Consider the following 25080-nt stretch of genomic DNA (forward strand, 5'->3'; position numbering starts at 1 on the left):
TTAGTGAATCTTATGTAGTAATTAAAGAGAAAACTGTTTCAGGCATTTTCCATCTTTACTACCTCTGACTGAAGCCAATCCTGATGTCATTTCATCCCTTATTCTTTTTTTCTTCCTCCTAGAACCTGCAATATCTCGTTATCATATTTCAGCAACCGCCCAAAAAAAGCACAAATCGCACCTAGGTGCAGGCAGAATACTCACCGAGCCTCCAAAGATCCTCCAGCGATGTTCTGCATCAACGCGTGGGCATGCACTAAAAAGGGCGCCAGGAAAAAAGGGCCTGGCTGGATAACGAAATGGCGCCGGCGGATAACGAAATCTCAATAACGATAAACACGGTTAACAAAGTTTGTTAACGATAAATACCGTTTTAAAACAAACGGGAGTTGATAACAAAAATATATATTTACATTAAAAATTTTACGCAATTCAATAATAAAGCTTAATCCGGTAGCAGGAAAAAAGGGGGCCGGCTGAGGGTGGACGAAAAGGGTGCCGCCATAGATTTTAATACAATTAGCATTAATAAAAAATAAAAAAAAAAAGCAGATAAAAGGGCACCACAAAAAATTTCGTTAATAACATTAGAACAGTATAGTTTTTGAGGTAGTTATCCTTTTAGAAGTTTACAACGTTATAGTTTTTGTCATATTATTTCGTTAATAACTACAGATTTTACGTTTTTAAAGGTATTATCGTTACTATGTGTAAAAGGGTGTTTCTGCAAAAGGAGTGGTTAGGTTTAGGCACCACTAGGGGGGTTAGGGTTAGGCACCACCAGGGGGAGTGGTTAGGGTTAGGCACCACCAGGGGGAGTGGTTAGGGTTAGGCACCACCTAGGCAGCAGTTAGTTTTAGGCAACATCAGGGGTGGTGGTTAGGGTTAGGCACCACCAGGGGGGATTAGGGTTAGGCACCAGGGGGGGTAATGGTTAGGGTTAGGCACCACCGGGTGGATTAGGGTTAGGCACCACAGGGGGGGGGGGGGGGGTTAGGGTTTAGAGATGGCTCGAACGGTTCGCCCGCGAACGGTTCCAGGCGAACTTTATCTTGGATATATCATAATGGTACATGCTAGGCTGGCTTCAGCATGTAGCATTGTAGTGTGTTGTATTGGTGGTATAATTGTTAGGATAGCAGCCTACAGAGCGGTAGGCCTGGGTTCTATTCCTGGCCAATGTGAGTTAGCTTTTGACATACTACAAATCCTTAAGCAAGCTAATTTTTCTCTTGAATATATCATAATGGTACATGCTAGGCTGGCTTCAGCATGTAGCATTGTAGTGTGTTGTGTTGGTGGTATAATGGTTAGAATAGCAGCCTACCGAGCACTAGACCTGGGTTCGATTCCCAGCCAATGTATGTAAGCTGGCTTTTGAAATCCTACATTTCACTAAGCAAGCTCATTTTTCTCTTGGATATATCACAATGGTACATGCTAGGCTGGCTTCAGCATGTAGCATTATAGTGTGTTGTGTTGGTGGTATAGTGGTTAGGATAGCAGCCTACAGAGCGGTAGGCCTGGGTTCTATTCCTGGCCAATGTGAGTTGGCTTTCGACATACTACAAATACTTAAGCAAGCTCATTTTTCTCTTGGATATATCATAATGGTACATGCTAGGCTGGCTTCAGCATGTGGTGTTGGTGGTGGTATAATGGTTAGGATAGCAGCCTACCAAGCACTCAGTCCTGGGTTCAATTCCCAGCCAAGGTATGTAAGCTGGCTTTTGAAATCCTACAATTCCCTGGAAGACAAGACCCTCCTCCGGGAGGAGGGAAGGAGGGAAGGAATACACTTCCTGATGTTGTAAAGCATTGTAGGCCTGCAATTGAACATTCAATGAGATTTCTGATCTTAAAACACTGCTTTGTGTCAAATGCAGACTTTTGATGTGTATTTCACTCAACCATGTCTTCCTCCAGGTATTATACCCCTTGAAACATCTTTTCTATCATTTTTCTAGCCAGCAGAAATTTTTCTAAATTTTTAAGTTCGCCTCCCCATTGAAGTGTATGCACGAACCGAACCTTCCGCGAAAGTTCGCGAACGGGGTTCGCGAACCGAAAATCGGAGGTTCGCGACATCTCTATTAGGGTTAGACACAACCGGGGGGATTAGGGTTAGGCACCACGGGTGGGGGAGGGTGATTAGGGTTAGGCGCCACTAGGGGAGTGGTTAGTTTTAGGCACCACCAGGGGAGGCCTCTGTGTGAGGGTAGGGTTAGGTTAAGCAGTATTGACGAAAAATGCAGCGACATTTAACGTTAACATTTATTCTTTATTATATCTCATTTGTTTTTTGCAACAGTAAATATTGTTAATAAAGCTTGACAATGATGGTTCTTGTTATCAAATTTCGTTAATACCTGGTGCCAAATTATTTAATAAGTCTGGCCCTTTTTTTCACGGCGCCCTTTTTTCATGCACGCGCTTAACCCAATCCTACTCTCACACAGCCTAACCCTAACCACCCCCTGTTGTTGCCTAACCCTAACTGCCCCCCCTGGATGGTGCCTAGCTTTAACCACCCCCTGGTGTTGCCTAACCCTAACCACCCCCCGGTGGTGCCTACCCTAACCACTCCCCCAGCAGGAACACCCTTTTACACATAGAAACGATAATATCTTTGATAATGTAAAATCTGTACATACAAACAAAATAATATGACAAAAACTATAACATTGCAAGCTTCTAAAAAAACATACTTCAAAAACTTTCATGTTTTTATACTGTTAACGATATTTATCGGGCGCCCTTTTTTCTGCTTTTTTTGCCGTATTAACGATAATTGCATTAGAGTCTATGGCGGCGCCCCTTTCGTCCACTAGCCGTCGGCGCTCTTTTTTCCTGCTACCCTTTTTAATATTAAAATCTTAGAACTCAAGCTTTTACGGCAGAGCCGGATCATCTACAAGGCAATCCAAGGCGGTTGCCTAGGGCCTGGAGGAAAGTTTTTAGGGGCCCGGTAGATGCTACCCCCACCAAATCTAACTACAAAAAAAGCCAGGTACCCATCGGCAGTGAGCACAAACTGCTATCTTGCCTAGAGCTTCATCTTAATCCATTTCTCTGTCACGGAGGTGTCCACAGGAGAAGCTTTGACAATCGGAAGAAGAACTTCATGTGTTTGTAATATATGAGGCAACGGGCAGCCACAAAACAGAACATCTGCAGTTGTTAAGGGCAGGTGAGTAAAATTATAACCACTAAAACTGTACTTTGAAGGAGCACTTAACAACTGTAAACCCAAAAAAAGATTGGTTTTGTCACGGCCGTAACTCACAACGCACAACGAGCAAACAGAGAGTGATGCGTTTTACTTCCGACGTGAGATGTTAGAAAACGGCCCTTAGGCTGCTCTCTACACCTGTACATACCTATAAACGTAAATCTGCATCGTGTATCTGTCAGATGGTGGAGCGCCAGAAGACTCCGTCATTCTAGTGGCCAAATACCAAGGATGTGTGTCCTGCCAAAACCTGCGGCATCAACTCCGAGAGGATGGCAAAACATTCACCGAGTGACCAGCAATACTTCAGGTGAAGCAATTTTAACCTTACACAAACTTTCCCGTCACTTACTCCTTTGGGATGACTTTCAGGGGCAGATTTGGACATTTTACCACTCCAAGGCCCACTGTCACCAACATTGCCTCCCCGCTCAACCACCCCGTCTTGTGCACCGTCCTGTCCTGTTTGTTCCCTTGGTCCTGTGCTCTCGTCTTGTGCTCCCCCTATCCTGTCAAGGCCGGCGCTACTATAGAGGCAAAGGGGGCAATTTCCCCAGAGCCCGTTAACTGTTGCTTCCTGGGGTCTCTGTAGAGCCGCCGCCTGGGTTTGTGACTGCTGTGGTTTACAGGTTCGGCAGTTTAACTGCATAGAGTGCCTGCCTACTGCCCGTCCCTTGTTTCCTGGTGCCCTAGGCCATGGCCTTGCCTCAAATCTGGCCATGATGACTTTACCTCTAATAAAAAGCTGGCCATAAACTGATCAATATAGTCAACAGATAGATCCCTTTCCAATCATTATCTAATCAGAGAGGGATCTATCTGCTGAAATCCCTCCACTCAAATTTTTAATTCACCCCCCAGCCGCGTGTTGTAGCCAAAGACGGCACTCTCACCTGTCCGCCTCGCAGTCACCTGTCCGCCCCGCAGTCCTGGTCTCTGCTCCTTCTGCTGGATGCTGACTCTTCACTACTGAGTCCCGGGGGCATGTGTGACATAATGCAGAGGTCAAGCCCTACGAACACTGTGGCAGTACCTTATGTGGCCACTGGAGGCCTCTAGTATTTGGTCTCTTCTAGCATTTGGAACGTCACACAGGCGCCCCGAGACATGGAAGTAAAGAGAGGTCAGCAGAGAGAAAAGGGACCAGAACAGCGATGGGGACAGTTGAGTGTAGCTTCATCGGCATTGAATCACATGCCACAAAGGACGCACTCTCGACCCACCACTTAGATTTTCCATCCTGTGCAATTCAGCCAGAAATCGGATGACCGGGAATCATTTGTGGCATCAATTTCTAGCAGATTCAATCAAATGATCAAATCGGCTGAACATGGATAAAGGAGAGGGCCTGGAGCTGGAGCAAAGCGTAATACGCAAGGCCCAGCATGATAGGGTAGCCGTGCAGGAGTAGGGAAAGGGTGGTGGCTTAGTGGGGTGAGGGAGGAGTGGTGTTCCTGGGGAGTAGCAGGAAGAGGCTGGGCTTGGAGTAAGGGTATAGCGTAGGGGGTAGGCGGAGCTTAGGCACTCCGTGGAGGGAAGAAGAAAAGTTGGCTGCACGCACTGCTTGTCCACAGCATGGAAGATGTGGAAAGCTTAGTGGCGCGGATCCGCGATGAGGCAGCAGCCAGGGGACCCGACTGGGTTCAGTCCCAGCTCGCAGCTATGGCCCCGAGTACGTCTGCGCAGCCGGAGGGGAACCAAGGTGAGGCTGCGCAGGCCAAGCGAAAATCCAGGCCGCCGGAGCGGCTCAGCCCGGACGCTAGGCCAAGACGGAGCCACCGCAATGGGAGCCCCCACGGGGACCCTCCGGCGCCTCCTGCCAAGCGAACACATGCTAGCAGCAGGGGGGCAGCCGAGAGGAATCCGAGAGGCGGGAAGCGTTTATCCGGCGGCGCGCAGAAGGGGCAATCGGCTCCTGCGCAGGCATCCGGAGGATCTAGCCAGAAAACGGCCCCTGCGTCCCGCTCATCCCAGCAGGCCAGGCAGGCTCAACAGGAGGCTACTGCAGGGACGGGCACCGCTTCCTCCCAGGGCGCGGCGGTGGCCCAAACCCAGAGATCAGCATCATCCAAGGCCGCTAAGAGAGGAGGGAAGAGCAAAGGCAAGACTCCGTCCAGAGGCACCAACCAAGGGGGTGTTCGCAGTGAGGTGCAGCGCCGCCAGGACCATGGTGGGCAAGACGACAGACGATCGCCAGAGAACACACCGCTGTCAGAAGAGGATTCATCGGCGGGAGAGGAAGCTGACACCAGCTCGGGATCCGGAGTGACGGCTGACCAGGGCGTTCGTCCGGCACAGCCAGGTGAGGCCAATAATGCCAATGTACTGACCAATTTGCTGTTTGGGTCGGGTGCGGGGGGGCAGGGAGTGGTTACCGGTATGCCATGTCAGGTACCTTCCGCTTTAGAGGTGTTGTTGGCAGGTTTAGGAGCCATGTCAGGCCTGCCAGGCCCGGTGGGGGCGTGGTCCGCGCCAGAGCAGGTAGTACCTCTTCCCCAGGTTGCTCCGGTGGGGGCGGGGTCCGCCACAGGGCAGGTAGTACCTCTTCCCCAGGTTCATCCGGGGGGGGGGGGGGGGGGGGGGCGGGGTCCGCTCCAGGGCAGTTAGTATCTCTTTCCCAGGTTCCCCCGGTGGTACATGCAATCCAGGTTTTGGCCCCTCTGTCAGAGCCAAGTGGGCCAGCAAGTGTATCGGTTACACCAGGGCCAAGTGATCAGTCAGGGGGCAGTGGGGCGGAGAGAAGGGAGGCGGATTTGGTGCGTCTTTCAGACCCTGCTCGCAGTGAGACGTATGTTTGTTTTATGGGACGTTTGGGGGCCCATTTGAAACAGGAGACGAGGGAGCGTATATGGAAGGGGGAATATGTTGAGATTTTTTTCCCTTTTACCGTTGGAAAAGTTTAATTTGGATAAGGGAAACCAGATGAAAAAAAGAGGGAGGAGGAACGCCGCTACTGGCTTATCCCGCGAACGTTCCAAAACTGGTTTCAAGCGTTTAATATATTGGCGAGTGTGATAGGGGAGCGTCAGCCGGACTGCTGTTCGTCGTTATTCAGGTATATGGATGCGATAGGGGATGCTCATCGGTCATACGGCGGAAATGCTTGGCTCAGATACGACGAGCAGTTTCAGCAGAGTAAGGCGGTTCGTCCAGCCATACGCTGGGACCACAAGGACATCGAGTTATGGATGCGCCTTATGATCCTGCTCGGGCTACACCGCCCTTTCAGGGACAGGCCAGCAGCCCAGTTCCCACTGGACAGCTGGCCGGTAAGGGAAAAGGAGTGTGCTGGCAATTCAACGACGGATCTTGTTGTTTTGGACAATCGTGTCGCTTTAAACACGAGTATTCAGACTGCGGAGGTTCACATCCGGCCTCAAAATGTTATAGACAGCGCAGGGGTAAGGCGGTTGAACCTGCAAGCAAGAGGGACGACACCGGTGAGGGTGGAAAAAATGGAGCAGTTCCTCGGTAGGTATCCTCAGAGGGAGGCAGCGGAGTTCTTGCATGCAGGTTTTGGAACATGGAATGTCGGTTACCGCCGGACAAGGTGGAAGATTTAACGGCGGCAGTGAAGCTGGCTGAAAAGTCTAAAAAAAATTACGTTGCGAGATCTGCAGTCGTTACTCAGGAAATTGAATTTTGCCTGCAGAATCATGCCCATGGGACGTGTATTCTGCAGGCGGCTGTCCATGGCAACGGCAGGAAAGTCCTCTCCGCACAGACGCGGAGCTAGGGGGGGTCGGGGTCGGACAAGTGCCCCCGGGCACTAGGTCCCCAAGGGCGCCCCCAGCTCAGCTGCAGTGTTGTTGTTTTTTTTTTATATACATTTATTTTATGAATATCGATACGCTGCTACGCAGCGCTCACCGCCGGGCCGGATCTCCCCATCCCCAGTCAGCGAGTGACGTCACTGACGTCACACGTCATGATCGCCGCACCGCCGCGCAGCGTCCATATAGAAGTGGAACGCTGCGCAGAGCGGCCGGCAAATCAGGAGAGCGGCGCCGCCAGCCAGCCCGCCGGCACCTGAGCCCCATCCCAGCCCCATTCCTCTAGAGGCAGGCTAAACACAGGCAGACAGCGCCGTGGAGCCCCAGGTCAGGTGAAGCTGAGCCCAGGACCAAAGTGCGCGGGGGGGGGGGGGGGGGAGGGGGGGGCAAAACAGTTATGGTGGTCAGGTCAGGTGGTGGAATATGTTACTGAGGGAGGGTGGGTGAGACTAAGGGGGGGGGGGGGGGCTACACAGTTATGGTGGTCTGGGCATATATACCCCTGGCTACATATACTGGGCATATATACCCCTGGCTACATATACTGGGCATATATATACCCCTGGCTGCTTATACTGGACACATATTATACCCTTGGCTACATATACTGGGCATATATACCCCTAGCTAGATATACTGGGCATATATACCCCTGCCTACATATACTGGGCATATATACCCCTGCCTACATATACTGGGCATATATACCCCTGCCTACATATACTGGGCATATATACCCCTGGCTACATATACTGGGCATATATACCCCTGGCTACATATACTGGGCATATATACCCCTGCCTACATATACTGGGCATATATACCCCTGCCTACATATACTGGGCATATATACCCCTGGCTGCTTATACTGGGCACATATTATACCCTTGGCTACATATACTGGGCATATATACCCCTGGCTACATATACTGGGCATATATACCCCTGGCTACATATACTGGGCATATATACCCCTGGCTACATATACTGGGCATATATACCCCTGGCTGCTTATACTGGGCACATATTATACCCTTGGCTACATATACTGGGCATATATACCCCTGGCTACTTATACTGGGCACATATTATACCCCTGGCTACATATACTGGGCATATATACCCCTGCCTACATATACTGGGCATATATACCCCTGCCTACATATACTGGGCATATATACCCCTGCCTACATATACTGGGCATATATACCCCTGCCTACATATACTGGGCATATATACCCCTGCCTACATATACTGGGCATATATACCCCTGCCTACATATACTGGGCACATATTATACCCCTGCCTACATATACTGGGCATATATACCCCTGCCTACATATACTGGGCACATATTATACCCCTGGCTACATATACTGGGCACATATACCCCTGGCTACATATACTGGGCATATATACCCCTGGCTACATATACTGGGCACACATACCCCTGCCTACATATACTGGGCACATATACTCCTGGCTACCTGTTCTGGGGACATCTATACCGCTGGCCACCTATTCTGGGGACATCTGACTGCTGAATTTGTCTTGTTGGGGGCCTCATGGTTACTGAATTTGTCTTGTTGGGGGCCTCATGATTTGTTGGGGGCCTCAAGATCACTGAATTTGTCTTGTTGGGGGCTTCATGATTGCTGAATTTGTCTTGTTGGGGGCCTCATGATTGCTGAATTTGTCTTGTTGGGGGCCTCATGATTGCTAAATTTGTTTTGTTGGGGGCCTCATGATTGCGGAGTTGGTCATGTTGGGGGCCTCATGTTTGCTCATGATTGCTAAATTTGTCTTGATGGGGGGGGGGGGGGGGGCTCATGATTGCTGAATTTGTCTTGGAACATGCTGGAAGGTACATACTGAGGGAGGGTGGGTGAGCGTGAGCCTGCTAACCTCCATATACATTTGGCTCCACCCATAACCACGCCCATATTTATTATGTGGCCACGCCCCTTCTTGTCACGGCGCGCTGCGCACGCGCCGCAACCTTACCTTTGGGGGGCGCATTAATAGTCTTTGTCCCCGGGCGCTAAAAACCCTAGCTACGCCTCTGTCTCCGCACCATCGGATTCGTCTATCGGCAGAGTTGCGGGGGGATTTAAGGGTGTGGGTTAGATTTCTGGAGGAATTTAATTGCAGACCCTTACGGATTCAGGAAATGGTGAGTAATGTGGATGCTGAGTTATTCACGGATGCGTCGGGTGCAATCGGTTTTGGAGCCCTTTTGGCAGGAAGTTGGTGTGCCTCCGCCTGGGACATGTCCTGGGTGGAAGCAGGTTTTACCTCCAATTTGGTTATGTTGGAGTTGTTTCCGATCGTAGTGGCATTTCGTTTGTGGGGGCAGAGACTGGCTGACAGAACAATTCGAATTAACTGTGATAACATGGGTGTGGTGGCAACTATAAATAATTTTTCGGCGTCATCACCGCCAGTTATCTGTTTGATGCGGCAGTTAGTACTGGATTGCTTGCGCTTGAATTCTCAGATTACTGCAGTGCATTTGCCAGGAATTGATAACGTGATTGCTGATGCCCTCTCTCGATTCCAGTGGGCCAGATTCCGGGCGGCGGCTCCATCGGCGGACGAGAGTGGGGAGGAGTGTCCCGAAGCGGTGTGGAAAATTCCTTTCGGGCAGTATCTGGATTGATCAGGCAATGCTTGTCAGCATCATCATGGGCAGCGTACACGTTGGTATGGAACACGTGGGATGCTTTAATGGTCCAAGTGGGCGGCTGTCACTCGCAAGAGGACAGGCTATGTCTGCTATTATACTTTGTGGGAAAGTGCTTTTCGGAAGGAGTGTCGTCTTCAGCAATGTCTAAGAAATTGTCGGCGTTAGCTTTTTGGTTCAAAATTAGGGGTTTTCAGGATGCGACGAAGGATTTTCGGGTGAGGCAGGCATTGAAGGGCTTCAGGGTGGGAGTGATTCACAGGGATTCAAGGCGCCCAGTGTCTTTTTAGCTGTTAGGTAGATTAGTTCTCAGACTGGAAGGGGTTTATTCATCGGCATTGGAGGTAAGTTTGTTTAGGACAGGGTTCATTTTGGCATTTTTTGGGGCTTTCAGGATAGGGGAATTAGTTAGCAGCAGTAAGGCCAAGGTGGGAGGCATCCTCGCGGAGGACGTTAGGGTGCAGGCGGACTCCGTAGTCATCCGGCTTCGGTTTTCAAAAACGGATCAATCAGGTAAGGGCAGGTGCATCTCTTTATTTCGGACGGACGGCCCGCTTTGTCCTTGCGGAGCAGTGGAAGCTTTTGGGGCCATGAGGCCTTCAGCGGCTCCCTCATTCCTAGTGCATAGAGATGGTACCCCCTTATCCAGGTTCCAATTTATTGCCATTTTTAGAAAATGTTTAACTGGGCTTGGGCTCCAGGCCCGCGAGTTTGCCTCCCACTCTTTCAGGATAGGTGCAGCCACAGAGGCGTCTAGGTGGGGACTTAGCGAGAAAATCGTTAAAAGAATAGGGCGATGGGAATCTTCTCGTTATAAGTTGTATGTTAGGCCGCATTTGGTGTGTTCATTATAAAAAAAAAAAAAGAGAAAAGGGGGGTTAGGTATTGGGAGCAGAATAGGACATTTATTGTTAGAGACCTGTTGTTTGTATTGCAGGTCCGCAGGTCCTGGTTTGGATTTTCGGACACTCCTATGTCCGCTGGGGAGCAAAACGGGCGGAGGTGAGGCCGGAAGGTCGGCAGCTTGGCTTCCCCAGGGAGCAGGTTGGTATACGGTGGCTCGGTTTCCCAGGCATGGTGTGGTCTAGGGTAATGCCGGAGCTACACAGATGTTACAGACTTGATAGGGCCCCTGACATTTTGGTGCTACATGTTGGGGGGAATGACCTGGCTGCTAGGTCCACAAGAGTGTTAGTAAAGGACATTAAGTTTGATTTTTTGCGTATCCGTTCGCTTTTTCCGGACGCGATCGTGGTATGGTCGGACGTGGTGGCCAGATCGTCTTGGAGGTTGGCGAGATCGGTCAGCAAGGTCAACAGGGCCAGAGTGAAGTTGAACAAGGAGGTCTCTAAATTTTTTATTAGAAATGGGGGCTTGGCCATCAGGCATTTGGAATTGGAGGAGGATACCCATCTTTTCTTGAGAAGGGATGGGGTTCACCTTACCGATGTGGGGTTGGATTTGTGGGCCCTAGGGATAGAAGATGGGATCCAGCGAGCTCTGAGGTTGGGGGCCTCTCGGGCATGAGGCTTCATGCCCGTTCATAGTGGAGGGGAAGGGGCTCCGGAGGTTGAGTTTATCAGGTTAAGGATTTGTCAAGGGACAATCCTGCAAGAGAGACGATTCGACGGAAGGTCGCTTTAAGTGGGCATGCAGCTGTCCCCGAGCCGGAGAACGCGGCGGGGGCCGGTTCAAGGCTGCATGCCAGGTTCGGAAGGGTAAGATTCTCAGAGGGCGCCTCCGGACCCCTTACCTCAGTGCTCAGAGTTACTGTTGTGTTTTGATAAAAGAGTTATTTATGTATGATGAAAATGTTGTTCTTAAATATGTTTTGGTTAAAATAAATGGGCTGCTTTGGCCGAAAAATGTATCCAAGCCGGGTAGTCCGTGTGGTTTTATTCAAGGATGCATGAAGGGGTTACAGGAAAAGGGGTGGGAATGGTTTGGGGGTTGGACGGAGGCTGGGTAGGTTATACCACTATCAAGAAAATTGGTAAGTGTGTGAACAGTTACATCCCAACTGTGTACTAACTTAAAGGAGTTATCAGGGAAAATTAATAAAATAAGTGCTACTTACCGGGGGCTTCCTCCAGGCCCAAGCTCCCAGCATGTCCCTCGCCGCAGCTCTCCCCGCAGCCATTCCCCGCAGCTCGCTACTGGTCCCCGGCGATGACGTCAGGGCGACCTCCAGGACGGCCTGCACTGCGTCTGCGCGAGTGGCGCTGTCAATCACTGCCACGTGGGCCGGAGTGGCCTGCGCAGGAGCAGAACTACTGCGCAGGCCGCTCTGGCCCACGTGGCGGTGATTGACAGCGCCGCTCACGCAGACGCAGTACAGGCCGACCTGGAGGTCAGCCTGATGTCATCACCGGGAGCGAGCTGCGGCGAACGGCTGCGGGCAGAGCTGCGGCGAGGGACATGCTGGGAGTTTGGGGCTGGAGGAAGCCCCCGTTAAGTAGCACTTATTTTATTAATTTTTCCCCAGATAACTCCTTTAAAGGCAAATTCTACTTTTTTTAAAGCCCTAGTTTAGGTTTATGTGTGTGTGTGTCTGTGTGTGTGTGTGTGTGTGTGTGTGTGTTTTTTTTAATGCATATTAATATATGCATATCAAAACCAGTGCATATTAACCTCACTGGCAGTTACCTTGACTGGAGCTCTGGGCTAACTATCAGCAGCAATAGCAGTATCCCCAAGCTACACTCAGGGAAATAGGCGTGGCTATGTGCAGAGTGCACAGTGGAGGGGTGAGGAATTTGCCTCTCCAGGATTCGGCAGACATGTGACTCATCTTAAACCTCTCCTCCTAGGCGGTCCACCTCTATGGTATGAATAATGTTTGTTATAGAAGCCACTTGCACCGCAGTTCCTGAGCTCCTAGGAGGAGAGGATGAAGACAGGTCACACGTGTCTACCGGATCCTGGAGAGTTGTATTCTTCACCTCTCCGCTGTGCACTCGGTACATGGTCCTGCCCGTTTCTCCTAATGTGGCTCGGGGTTACTGCTTTTGCTACTGTTAGTTGACCCCAGTGGCGTAACTAAGGAGCTTGGGGCCCCAGTGCAAGTTTTACATGGGGCCCCAAGCACTCTACTGATACGAATCCCCAAAACCTATCAAGGACACCTGCAGTGTCAGAGAGGTTTAATCCGAATATGGAATCAGTTTGTTAAGGATAACCACTATGCAATGCACATATAGAGGTGTTCATTACCAGCATAGCAGCAATGCAAAGCTAATAAAATGGATGAAAGAGGGCCACTAGAGGGCCCCTATGGTCCAGGGGCCCCGGGGCAGCTGAAACCTCTGCATCCCCTATTGCTACGCCATTGGTTGACCCGGGAGGAGAGTTTTTCATCTCTGAACTCTGCGGACCGTGGTGCCCTCTCTGGTCACCTATACTGCTGTGCCCTCTTTGGCTAGCCTATCAGAGGCGGCGCAGGACGGATCGCTGTCCTGTGTCGCCCACAGCAAGGAGGGGAGGGAGGGAAGGGGACGGAGGGCAGAATAGCGCTGCGGACTGGGGCTTTGAGGAGCCCACCCCGCAAATCCCAAACAGCTGGCGGCGATCAGACCCCCCAGCAGGACATCCCCCTAGTGGGGAAAAAAGAGTCTGATTGCCCTGGCTGAAACACGATCTGTGCTGTGGGCTGAAGAGCCCACGCAGCACAAATAAGGGGAAAATCCCCTGGTCCTTAAGTGGTTAAATCTACTTTTTAAGTTTTTACTGTTTTATTGTTTTTGCTCAATGACACATTCGTTGAAGTATGTCACAGCTAAAATCTACTAACTATTGATCCTTTTTATCTCTTTCCTGCTCTCAGAAGCCATTTTCTGCTAGGAAAGTGTTTTATAGTTGTAATTTCTTATCAGTTAGGATTACACTGTAGTCTGACCCAGTCCAGACTCAGACAGGAACTGCCACTTACATACCTGATACCACTTACATACCTGATATTTAGCTCTTTCAGGCATAGAAAGAAAAAAAGGAACACAGCATAGTTATTTGTGTGCTTGGCACTGTACATACCCATGTCTATCTCATCATGTCACACGTCACCTCGGGTATCCTTTACAGAGGACAGTGGGAACAAGAGAAAATAAAATTAAAAAGATCTTACAGTTTTGGAGAAAATGGATTTTAAATTGACAATAGGAAAAAAGAATACATTTAAATGCAGTAAATGACAGATAATGTATCAACTTAATGGTAGTGTAAATTTACATATATCAAAAGAAAAAGCAATGCGTTTCAAGAGGGAGTTTCCAGGGGATCCACCCCTGGAAACCCTGTAGGAGTGGCATTGCTGTGGCTAGGGATCGCTATACAACCGCAATATAAAGATCCCTCCCTGGCAACTTCACCTACTTTTGGGAATTTGTTTTTATGTTCAGAATGTGGGGAATAAAAAAAAATGACGTTGGCCACCCTCCCGAGCCTCTTTAACCCGTTGTCCCCAATGCAGGCTGGGATAGCAAGAATGCGGAGCCCCGGCAGCATGGGGCTTCGCACCATGAGCTATACCAGCCCACATGGTCCATGGTATGGGCAGGCTCTGGGGAGAGGGGTGGCCAAGCCATGGACATGAGGCTCTTCCCCACCTCCAATACCCCAGGAGGAGGTGGAGGCCAATGACGCCTGAGGGGGGGGGGGGGGGGAAGCGGTTTCCATAGTGGCATCTGGGAGTCCCTTTTAAGAAGGGAACCTCGGTCCCCAGATACCAGCCCCCTCCCCAGGAGAAATCAGTAATGTGGTACTTATCCATTTCCACAAAGGGTTAAATGACATAAAAATGTAACAACAAAAAAAGTCCTTTATTATTCTTAATTAACAACAATAAATACTTACCTTTAAAAAAAGTTCCCACGCCAATAGCCTCGGAAATGGTCCCACCCTCTAATCTTGGGACCTTGACTGAAGATCTCCGCCGACCGCCGGTCATAGCCACACACAACGCCCCTTGCCACATCTCAGCTATACTAAGTATAGCTGAGAGCACGGTCCTCTCACCCAGCGCGGTCCTTCCCGTCTCCCACACCTAGGTGCCAACATGAGTGGGTGCTATAGGTGTGGGCAGGTGGGGAGGACAGCGGGCCAGCGGAGGAGTGTCCGCATAGGACAGCGCTCTCAGCTATACTAAGTATAGCTAAGAGCAAAGCATCTTTGAATTTCCCTCTGGGGCTCCCCATTGGTTCGTTACCAGATCAATGGTTATAAATGGGGGGTTTAGCTTTAGGCATAAGGCAGGTAGTGTGTGCGTGTTAGGGTTAGGCATCAGGTGCGAGGGTTCTGTGTGAGAGTAGGGTTCGGTTTGGCCATAGTAACATATTGCAATTTAATATCAATATTTTACACGCGTTTAATACTGATATTTTACTATCGGCATTACTGAGCACCCAAATTTACAGGAGCCTTTATTTGATGTATGCCTACTAGACACCAGTTAACTGTATAGAGAAGGTAGTGGGGCCAATAGGCACCAGGGAACTGTATACAGTAGGAAGTGAAGCCAATAGGCACCAGGGAACTGTATTGGGGCGGGAGGGAGAACCACTAGACACCACGGAACTGTATAGATGAGGGAGTGGGGCCACTAGGCACCAGGGAACTGTATAGGGGAGGGAGGGAGAACCACTAGACACCAGGGAACTGTACAGATGAGGGAATGGGGCCACTAGACACCAGGGAACTGTATAAGGGAGAAAGGGAGGGAGGGAGAAGAACTAGACACAAGGGAACTGTATACGGGAGGGAGAGGATGCATTTGACACCAAGGAACTTTATAAGGGAGGGAGGTGGCCACTACACATTGAGGTTGGCCCCGACTTGGTCCCAGTGTTCAATTTCGGTGTATTTGAGTTTGACAGCCCTGCTCTAGATGGTCACCTGAAACAATCCGACGGTCTAAATCTCGTTTGCCACCGGAGCTTTGCTGTATGTTAGATGATCACACTGACGTACAGCAGTACACATCTCAGGCGAAAAAACTAAAAACAAAACTCTATAATTTCCCTTCCTTAAAAAAACAGTACCTTATAAAAACATCTCCGATGATGAAAGTATCAGCTGGGCACTGGCTGCAGTTATGTCAAACACAGCGTGCCGCGAAGTGCCAACTTCTCCTTTTGTGCTGTGACACTCGGCGTTGCCAAAAGATATTAAAAAGCTTGCATGAACTAGGTGATGGCAGCTGAAACCATCTAAGTTATTGCCTGCCAGCTGCAAGGCTGCTTCAGTGCTGCTGGCGCCCTTTTGTGTTTGCTTCTCGGGTTTTTTTTGTGTGCCCTTCTCCTAGTGACCAACTCGACGGCAGCGAGCAATCGCTGTGTCACAGCACACTGCCACTAGCTATGGCAGAGCAAGCAGCTTAGCAGTATCAATTGTGTGCCTTTCACGCAGCAGCTGATACAAGTAATATTTTCCTTGGACAATGCCCAAGCCGGCTTGTATTGGTCAATGTAGATCCAAGACACCCCATAGTAATATAGCGGGGAGGGGGTTTGGGGGGAACACACACACACATACACTCAGATACACACACTCGCCCAAATATAGAGCAAAAATTCTGCTTTATTTTATTCTTTATTTTCTTAATCTTGGCTGCCAGCGTTCGGAAACAATGTAGCCAGAGCGGACGCCGTGCCAGTTCTACATCTGCTCCCCTAAAACCTCCAGCAAATAAGAATTACGACGGGTTGTGTAATGAGGGACTTGGATCCGCGCGCGCGCCATTTTCACGCTTCTTATCTGGACAGGAGTTCAAAGGTGGTCGGAGATAAGGTAAGATTTTGCCGTTAAGTCGATTGGTGAAATTAGATTCCCCTAACAACCTCCCCCCGCCTGTTCGTTGCTTAGTTTTGTGTGAGATGGTTTAAAACGTTCATGAAGAACAGCGTTTAAAGTATAACTGCAATTTTACATGGAAGATCATTAAAGGGAACCTCTAATGAGTAAAATTATTTAAAATAAACACGAGGTAACTTCAAATGAACATTAAATAGTTACCTTGCCATCAGTTCCTCTCAGAAGCTCACCATTTTCTTCTGGCAATGATCCCTTCCAGTTCTGACAACATTTTGTCAGAACTGAAATATATCAGTTGCTGTCAGTTATAGCTGAGTGGACAACTGATATGCCCGGTAATGTCCATGTTTCCCTATGGCTCAAGTGGACGATGTTACAGTTTAACAGTGTGCTGACCAGAAAGCTGTTATGGGGTAATGTCCATTTTCAAAATGGAGGATGGAGAATTCCCTTGATCACAGTGGACATACAGGGCGCAGGAGAGGAGGAAGAGATTGAGGAGTAGACTACATGGGAGGTAAGTATGATTTGCGTATGCTTATTTTGACTTTTAATTTTCATTTCAGGTTTTCTTTAAGGGTGAATGGCTCTATAATCACAAAAATAGCTTTTAAAGCAGGCTACACCTTAAAGGAGACATCTGGTAATCAGAAAAGAGGTATTTTAACCAAGGATTAAACTTTATTCCAATCAGTAGCTGATATCCACTTTCCCACGAGACATCTTTTCCTTTTCTCGAATAGATCATCAGAGGGGTCTGTACAACTGATACTGTGGTGAAACCCCTCCCACAGCGTGATGTCAGTACCATGGTTAAAAGTTCTTACCATATCTGCTGCATAAGGTATCTGGGATGCGGACTGCATCCTACTTTTCCCACCGATTGCCTCCAACAGTCAGCGCCGGGCCCCGACCCTCTACTGGGTCACCATCCTTGACCTGGAAGCAGTACTGCGCGTTACAAATCACGCCTGTGAAGTTCGGCAGGCTGCGCGTGCGCCTGCTTGTTGAGAAACTGTCTGCTGCTACACCCGTGCTCTTGGCGGTCTCCAGGATGTAAGCACACACGCGCATTGTGTTGCGGAGACCGGACGTCGCGGCTGAGGGTTTCTAAGTACGCAGGTGTGCATGCGCAGCCTGTCAAACTGTGCAGGCACGGCATGTTATGCGCATTACTGCTTCTGGGTCAAAGAAGGCGACCCAGAGGAAGGTCGGGGTCCGGTCTGGACTGTTGGAGGCAATCGGTGGGAAAAGGATGAAGCAGTCTGCGTCCCAGATAAGTTATGCAGCAGCAAGGTAAAAGCTTTTATGCAGCTGTTGCCTTGCTTATCCTGAAGAACACTTGAAATGGGAGGGAGAGAGGCACCTTAGGATAGTTTATACTATTATCTCTGTTTACAATATTACTATTTTCCTGCCACTGAAACACATTCCTGCTATATTCTGGAACTTAATGGGAAGATTCACTGTGTGCTTTGGCATAATGGACTACTTGTCTTACACTTGGGGATTCATTCACTATAACAAATAGCGTGCCTTATCCGAGTTAGCGTGCCTTATCAGAGTTAACATGCCTTATAAGAGTAGCATAGCGAGCGCTACAAACGTATGCCTGCTAATTGGCAATGACGAGAGCTACACTCGTCCTGCCCTGAGCCCCTGCGGGTCCAATCACTTTAAAGGACATTATCCCCACACTTTGATTGGCCCAATAGGCTGCCTGTCACTTGACAGGAAACTTGACAGGCAGCCTATAGGGCCAATCAAAGTACTATTTTGAAGCCAATCCTGATGTAATTTCCTCCCTTACTCTCCTCTGCCTGATTGTGTATGCATAGCCTGCCCTTCACTATAGAAAGTGCATTGTCTCAGTATGAGAAATACAGTATTGGCCAATCACAGAGGAACAGAGGTGTGGGAGGGGAAAACAGGAGGGAAAGAGGCTTCAGCCAATCAGGTTACATTAGTTAAGTCTGAGGGGAAGGTAGAGAAACAAAAAAGGACAACCCAGCATGCCCTGCAACTTCCTTTTTGTGTACCAAATTTTGTGTGTACCAAATAAGAGTCAGGTAAACTGGGGAATGATCATTTATCAACAAGAAAAGTAATAGTGATTTTAACTTTTGGAATGCCTGGTTAGCATCCTTATTACTTGTTTACCAGATAAAAATAAAGAATTGATTTTTGATGTTATGCCCGACAGTTACACTTTAATGGAAACAAACTATAATTGCCTTCTGATTAGTTTCGATCATTGAAATCACATCCATAGATCTAATCTAAGGTGAAAAAATTAACGTTAATGGGAACCTTAAAGGAAACCAGAGATAAACTATATTCAACGTTTAATACATAGGCTTCCTCCAGCCCCATGCGCACAAAGAGAGCGCACTGCGTATGCTCAAACTGGCCACGGCTGGCCGAAGTTACGGGACCTGGTACTGGAGCTGGAGAAGGCTGAGGACGGCGGCATGGGAGCGATCCTTGCAGATGGGGCTGGAGGAAGCCTCAGGTATATATAAAACTTTGATTATAGTTTGTCTCTGGTACACTTTAAGACAGATATGATGATTTAAAGGTCAGTAACACATCATACACAGAAGTGGAAAAAATTTACCTAGTTCACACAGCAGTAATAACCATAGCTTCCAACTTTTTGAAATAAGAAAGAGGGACACTTAAACCCTGCCTCTGCCACACCCCTAATCACACCCCAGACACACCCCTAGTCACGCAAATTATAAAGATTTCATAAGAAAAAAACACACTGGCCCTTTCTTTTCTCGTCCATTATTCTTCATAGTAACATTTGAAAATAAGAACTATATCAATTTAAAGCAAGGGAATAAAATTTAGAGTCAATTAAATACATTTTTTCAGTAGATAAAATACATATATTTACATAGATCTGTACATGAGTCCTGAAAGAGGGACAAATGAGGAAGAAAGAGGGACAAATGAGGAAAAGAGAGGGACAGGGTCCCCAAAAAGGGACTGTCCCTTCAAAAGAGGGACTGTTGGGAGCTATGGTAATGACACAAAGGGAAGAGGCGTGTAATAGTTGCCCCAGTGACCCCTGCGTGGAAGGGGCGGGACTGTTTCCCCTTTTTCAGAGAGTTGTAAAATGTTTTTGACTGCTTCAGTTGCATTGGGTGTCCTCGTGCTCCTGGCAGACGAACATTCTATGCTGCCCTCCTCTGGCAATCAGTCACATGACATACATTGGGAGGTGGGCAAGCAGTAGGGATGCCACCGCAATCCGCGGAATTCATTTTTCCGCGATTCCGGCCGGAATTTGGTGATTCTGTTCCGTCGCATCGGAACGGAATTGCCTTAGTGCTATAGTGGAAATTCCACGGAACGATGTGTAATTCAGGCGGAATGCGGAATTTTGTAAGCCAATCACAAGGAAGCCCCTAGATGAAGTTTAAAGTGAAAACAAAGTGATTTCTTCATGAAAATAGGAATTTCTGCACCAATCAGAGGCTTACAAAAACCACCCAAAGGGATTTCTGCATGAAAATCGGAATTATTTCAGCACCAATTACAGTGTTAACAAAAACCAATCAATCCTATGTTAGCAACCAGCTCCCTAGCTATCTTACCTACCCCAACCATTTTGTATAGGTCCCAAAGCTTACGCGCCAAAACCACCGCCATGGAACCACCGCTAGGTCGCATAGCTTACGCGACACCTCCTGCGGCGCCAAAATGACCGCCATGGAACCACCGCCAGGTCCCATAGCTTACGTAGTGTAACTTAAGTCACAAACTTGGTATTTGAGCGACTGTGTGTCAAGGTTACAAAAAGTGGGTGGAGCCAAAGACAAATTTCACTGGGAAAATATAAACTGCAGCCATTACACTGTTAATGGCAGGGTTCTCAAACTTTGCACATGTGATTACTGGGTGACTAGGATTAATATTCAGGAAAATGGGTGGAGCCTACAACAGCCAATCAAAATTCACCTCTTGATTTTCAAGGGAAATATTTAAATTGCTGTGTAACGATCGGTGTAACACAGAGAGGGTCTGATTACCGGTGAACTGCAGTATCACCGAGAATGCAGAATATACCCGATTATTGGTGATCTGCAGTATCACCGATACTCATATATATATTCTAACCTCTGGACACCTGAGTAACGAGTGAGTGTTAATGCAACAGTAACTTTGAGTACACACAGAGAAACGTTCCTTCCGTAGGCCTAGACTCTCCCGGGGGAGGAGCTAGGCTGAAGGTAGGAAGGACAGAGTATGAGTGACACCAGGAGAGGATATCACTAACAGGTCTGGGAACTGCCTCAGACAGTAAGGCTAGTTCTCGAGGTCGGACAAACCAGGTCGTTAACACACAGACAGATAAAGTACAGATTCAGGAGACAGATACGGAATCCAATGAACAGGCAGGGTTTGGCAACGGTGTATCAGAATAGCAGGGTACAGAATCAGGAGGCAAATACAGAGTCTAGGAACGAGCAGAGTTTGGCAACAGGATATCAGAAATAGCAAGGTACAGAATCAGAGTTCAAAGTAATAGTCAGGCAGGCAGAAGGTCATAACAAATAATACAGTTCAATCCTAACGCTAAGGTGTGAGTTCCTTGGCCGTCAACGCCTTTGGAAACTATGCTAGAACACAGATACAGACAAGGTCTGAGTGCTACCACGTAGTGATCGCAACGCCAGACACCAGAGAAATGACCAGCACCCAGTATATATACCTTAGCGCTCTCCAGCGCCACCCCTAAGTGCTGGACCAATGGATGGTGGTGAAAATGTCAGCTGACCAGCTTGGTCAGCTGACTCTTCTCTGGCTGTCATATAAGCTCTGCCTCTCAGCGCGCGCGCGCGTCCTTCTGAACCTGTGTGGACTAGCAGTCCCAGCCACACCAGACATGTTTTGCAATGTATCAAGCAAGCGGCGGCTTCCCCGCGTCCCTCCATCATGTCAGCGCCAGTGCCATGCGTACAATCCGCCGTGTCCAATGCGGACTCCACCGCACTGCCCATGTGGCATGCGGCGGTTTCTCCGCGTTGTGTCGCCATGTTGGACACGGAAACAGCCGCCTCACTCTGAGCACTTGCGGCGGCTTTTCCGCGTTTCCTCACATGCTGCCTTTCTTACACTGTTAATAGCAGAGGCCTCAAACCTGGTACAGTTGGTCACTGGTTGACTGGGGTTCAAATTCAGAAAGAGGGTGGAGCCACAAACAGTCAATCAGATTTGTTTCATTTCAATGAAAACATATACATTATTGATACTAAGGACCCCAAAGTTGATAAATAACAAATTAATTCACTACATTTCTTACATGGGAAAATATAAACTCCAACCATTCTTACACTGTTAATGGCAGGGTTCCCAAACTTGACACAGTTGGCCACTAGGTGACTGGGATTAATATTCAGGAAATGTGGGTGGAGCATATAACAGCCAATCAAAAATCACCTATTGATTTTCAAGTGGATTGTTTATATTGCTACTATTCTTGCACTGTTAATGGCAGGAGCCTCAAACCTGATACAGTCAGTCACTAGGTGACTGGGGTCCACATTCACTAAAGGGGGTAGAGCCACAAACAGCCAATCAGATCTGCTAGATTGATTTCAGGCATTCTGTTTTCTGCAGAGTTCACTGGATGACTGGGATTAATATTCAGGAAAGTGGGTGGAGCCTACAACAGACAATCAAAATTCACCTATTGATTTTTAAGGGAATATTTACATTTCTGCCATTCTTACACTCTTAATGGCAGAGGCCTTAAATCTGGTACAGTCAGTCACTGGGAGACTGGGGTTTAAATTCTAAAAAGGGGGCGGGCCACAAACAGCCAATCAGATTTGTTAAATTTCAATGGGAAAATGCAATTTATTGATGACAAGGACCCCAAAGCTCATAAACTTGGTCATTGAGTGACTGTATGTCAAGGTTAGAAATAGTGGGCGGAGCCAAATACAACTAACTTTTTACTTGAGAAAATACAAACTGCAGCCATTCTTACACTGTTAACGGCAGGGGTCTTAAACTTGACACAGTTGGTCACTGGGTGACTGGAATTAATATTCAGATAAGTAGGTGGAGCCTACAACAGCCAATCAAAACTCACCTATTGATTTTAAAGCGGAATATTGAAACTGCTGCCATTCTTACACTGCTAAGGCAGAGGCCTCAAACCTGCTATAGTTGGTCATTAAGTGACTGGGGTTCAAACTCACTAAAGAGTTGGAGCCACAAATAGCCAATCAGATTTCTTTGCTGTATAAACTGCTTCCATTCACACAATTTTCATGCCAGGAACCCGAAAGCTCACAAACTTGGTCATTGAGTGACTGTGTGTCAAGGTCACAAAAACTGGGTGGAGTCAAAAACAGATTTCCCTGGGAAAATGTAAACTGCAGCCCTTCTTCACTGTTAATGGCAGAGTTCTTAAACTTTGCACAGTTGGTCACTGTGTGACTGGGATTACTATTCAGAAAAGTGGGTGTAGCCTAAAAAAGCTAATCAAATTTTGCCTGTTGATTTTCAAGGGGAATATTAAAATTGCTGCAAATTTTGCACTGTTAATGGCACAGGTCTTAAACCTGGTACAGTTGGTCATTGGGCCACTGGGGTTCAATTCAGAAAATGGGGCGGAGCCACAAACAGCCAATCAGGTTTGTTTCATTTCACTGGGAAAATACAAATTATTGATGCCAAGGACCCCGAAGCTCACAAACTTGGTCATTGAGTGACTGTGTGTCAAGGTTATAAAAAATAGGCGGAGACAAAAACAAATTTCACTGAGAAAATATAAACTGCAGCCCTTTTTACACTGTTAAATGGCAGGGTTCTCAAAATTTGCACAGATGGTCACTGGGTGACTGAGATGAATATTCTGGGAAGTGGGTGGAGCCCATAAGAGCCAATCAAAATCCACCTGTTCATTTTTAAGGGGAATATTTAAATTGCTGCCATTTTTACACTGTTTATAGCAGATGCCTCAAACCTGCTACAGTTGGTCATTGGGTGACTGGGGTTCAAATGCTGGAGAGGGGCGGAGCCACAAACAGCCAATCAGATTTGTTTAATTTCTATGGGAATATACAAATTATTGATGCCAATAACCCCAAAGCTCACAAACTAGGTCATTGAGTAATTGAGTAATTGTGTGTTAGGGTTAGAAAAAGTAGGCAGAGCCAACACCAGCCAAATACATACCTGGGCAACACCGGGTCATTAGCTAGTACATAATAATAATATGGGAAACCATTAGACCAGGCATGGGCAAACTTGGCCCTCCAGCTGTAACGGAACTACAAGTCCCACAATGCATTTGCCTTTATGAGTCATGACTGTGGCTGTAAGACTCCTGCAATGCATTGTGGGACTTGTAGTTCCTTAACAGCTGGAGGGCCAAGTTTGCCCATGCCTGCATTAGACTATGGTAGGGATTAGATTGTGAGCTCCTCTGAGGACAGTCAGTGACATAACTATGTACTCTGTACAGTGCTGCAGAAGATGTCAGTGCCATATAAATACATAATAATAATATGGTAGGACATTAGACTATGACTATGGTAGGATTAGATTGTGAGCTCCTCTGAGGACAGTCAGTGACATGACTATGTACTCTGTAATGTGCTGCAGAAGATGTCAGTGCTATACAAATACATAATAATAATATGGTAGGACATTTCACCATGACTATGGCAGGATTAGATTGTGAGCTCCTCTGAGAACAGTCAATGACATGCCTATGTCCTCTGTATAGCTCTGCAGAGGATGTCAGTGCTATATAAATATACTGTACAGGGAGTGCAGAATTTTTAGGCAAATTAGTATTTTGACCACATCATCCTCTTTATGCATGCTGTCTTACTCCAAGCTGTATAGGCTCGAAAGCCTACTACCAATTAAGCATATTAGGTGATGTGCATCTCTGTAATGAGAAGGGGTGTGGTCTAATGACATCAACACCCTATATCAGGTGTGCATAATTATTAGGCAACTTCCTTTCCTTTGGCAAAATGGGTCAAAAGAAGGACTTGACAGTCTCAGAAAAGTCAAAAATAGTGAGATATCTTGCAGAGGGATGCAGCACTCTTAAAAACTTCTGAAGCGTGATCATCGAACAATCAAGCGTTTCATTCAAAATAGTCAACAGGGTCGCAAGAAGCGTGTGGAAAAACCAAGGTGCAAAATAACTGCCCATGAACTGAGAAAAGTCAAGCGTGCAGCTGCCAAGATGCCACTTGCCACCAGTTTGGCCATATTTCAGAGCTGCAACATCACTGGAGTGCCCAAAAGCACAAGGTGTGCAATACTCAGAGACATGGCCAAGGTAAGAAAGGCTGAAAGACGACCACCACTGAACAAGACACACAAGCTGAAACGTCAAGACTGGGCCAAGAAATATCTCAAGACTGATTTTTCTAAGGTTTTATGGACTGATAAAATGAGAGTGAGTCTTGATGGGCCAGATGGATGGGCCCGTGGCTGGATTGGTAAAGGGCAGAGAGCTTCAGTCCGACTCAGACGCCAGCAAGGTGGAGGTGGAGTACTGGTTTGGGCTGGTATCATCAAAGATGAGCTTGTGGGGCCTTTTC

This window comes from Hyperolius riggenbachi, chromosome 4 (assembly GCF_040937935.1).
Source record: "Hyperolius riggenbachi isolate aHypRig1 chromosome 4, aHypRig1.pri, whole genome shotgun sequence".
Taxonomy (NCBI): Eukaryota; Metazoa; Chordata; class Amphibia; order Anura; family Hyperoliidae; genus Hyperolius; species Hyperolius riggenbachi.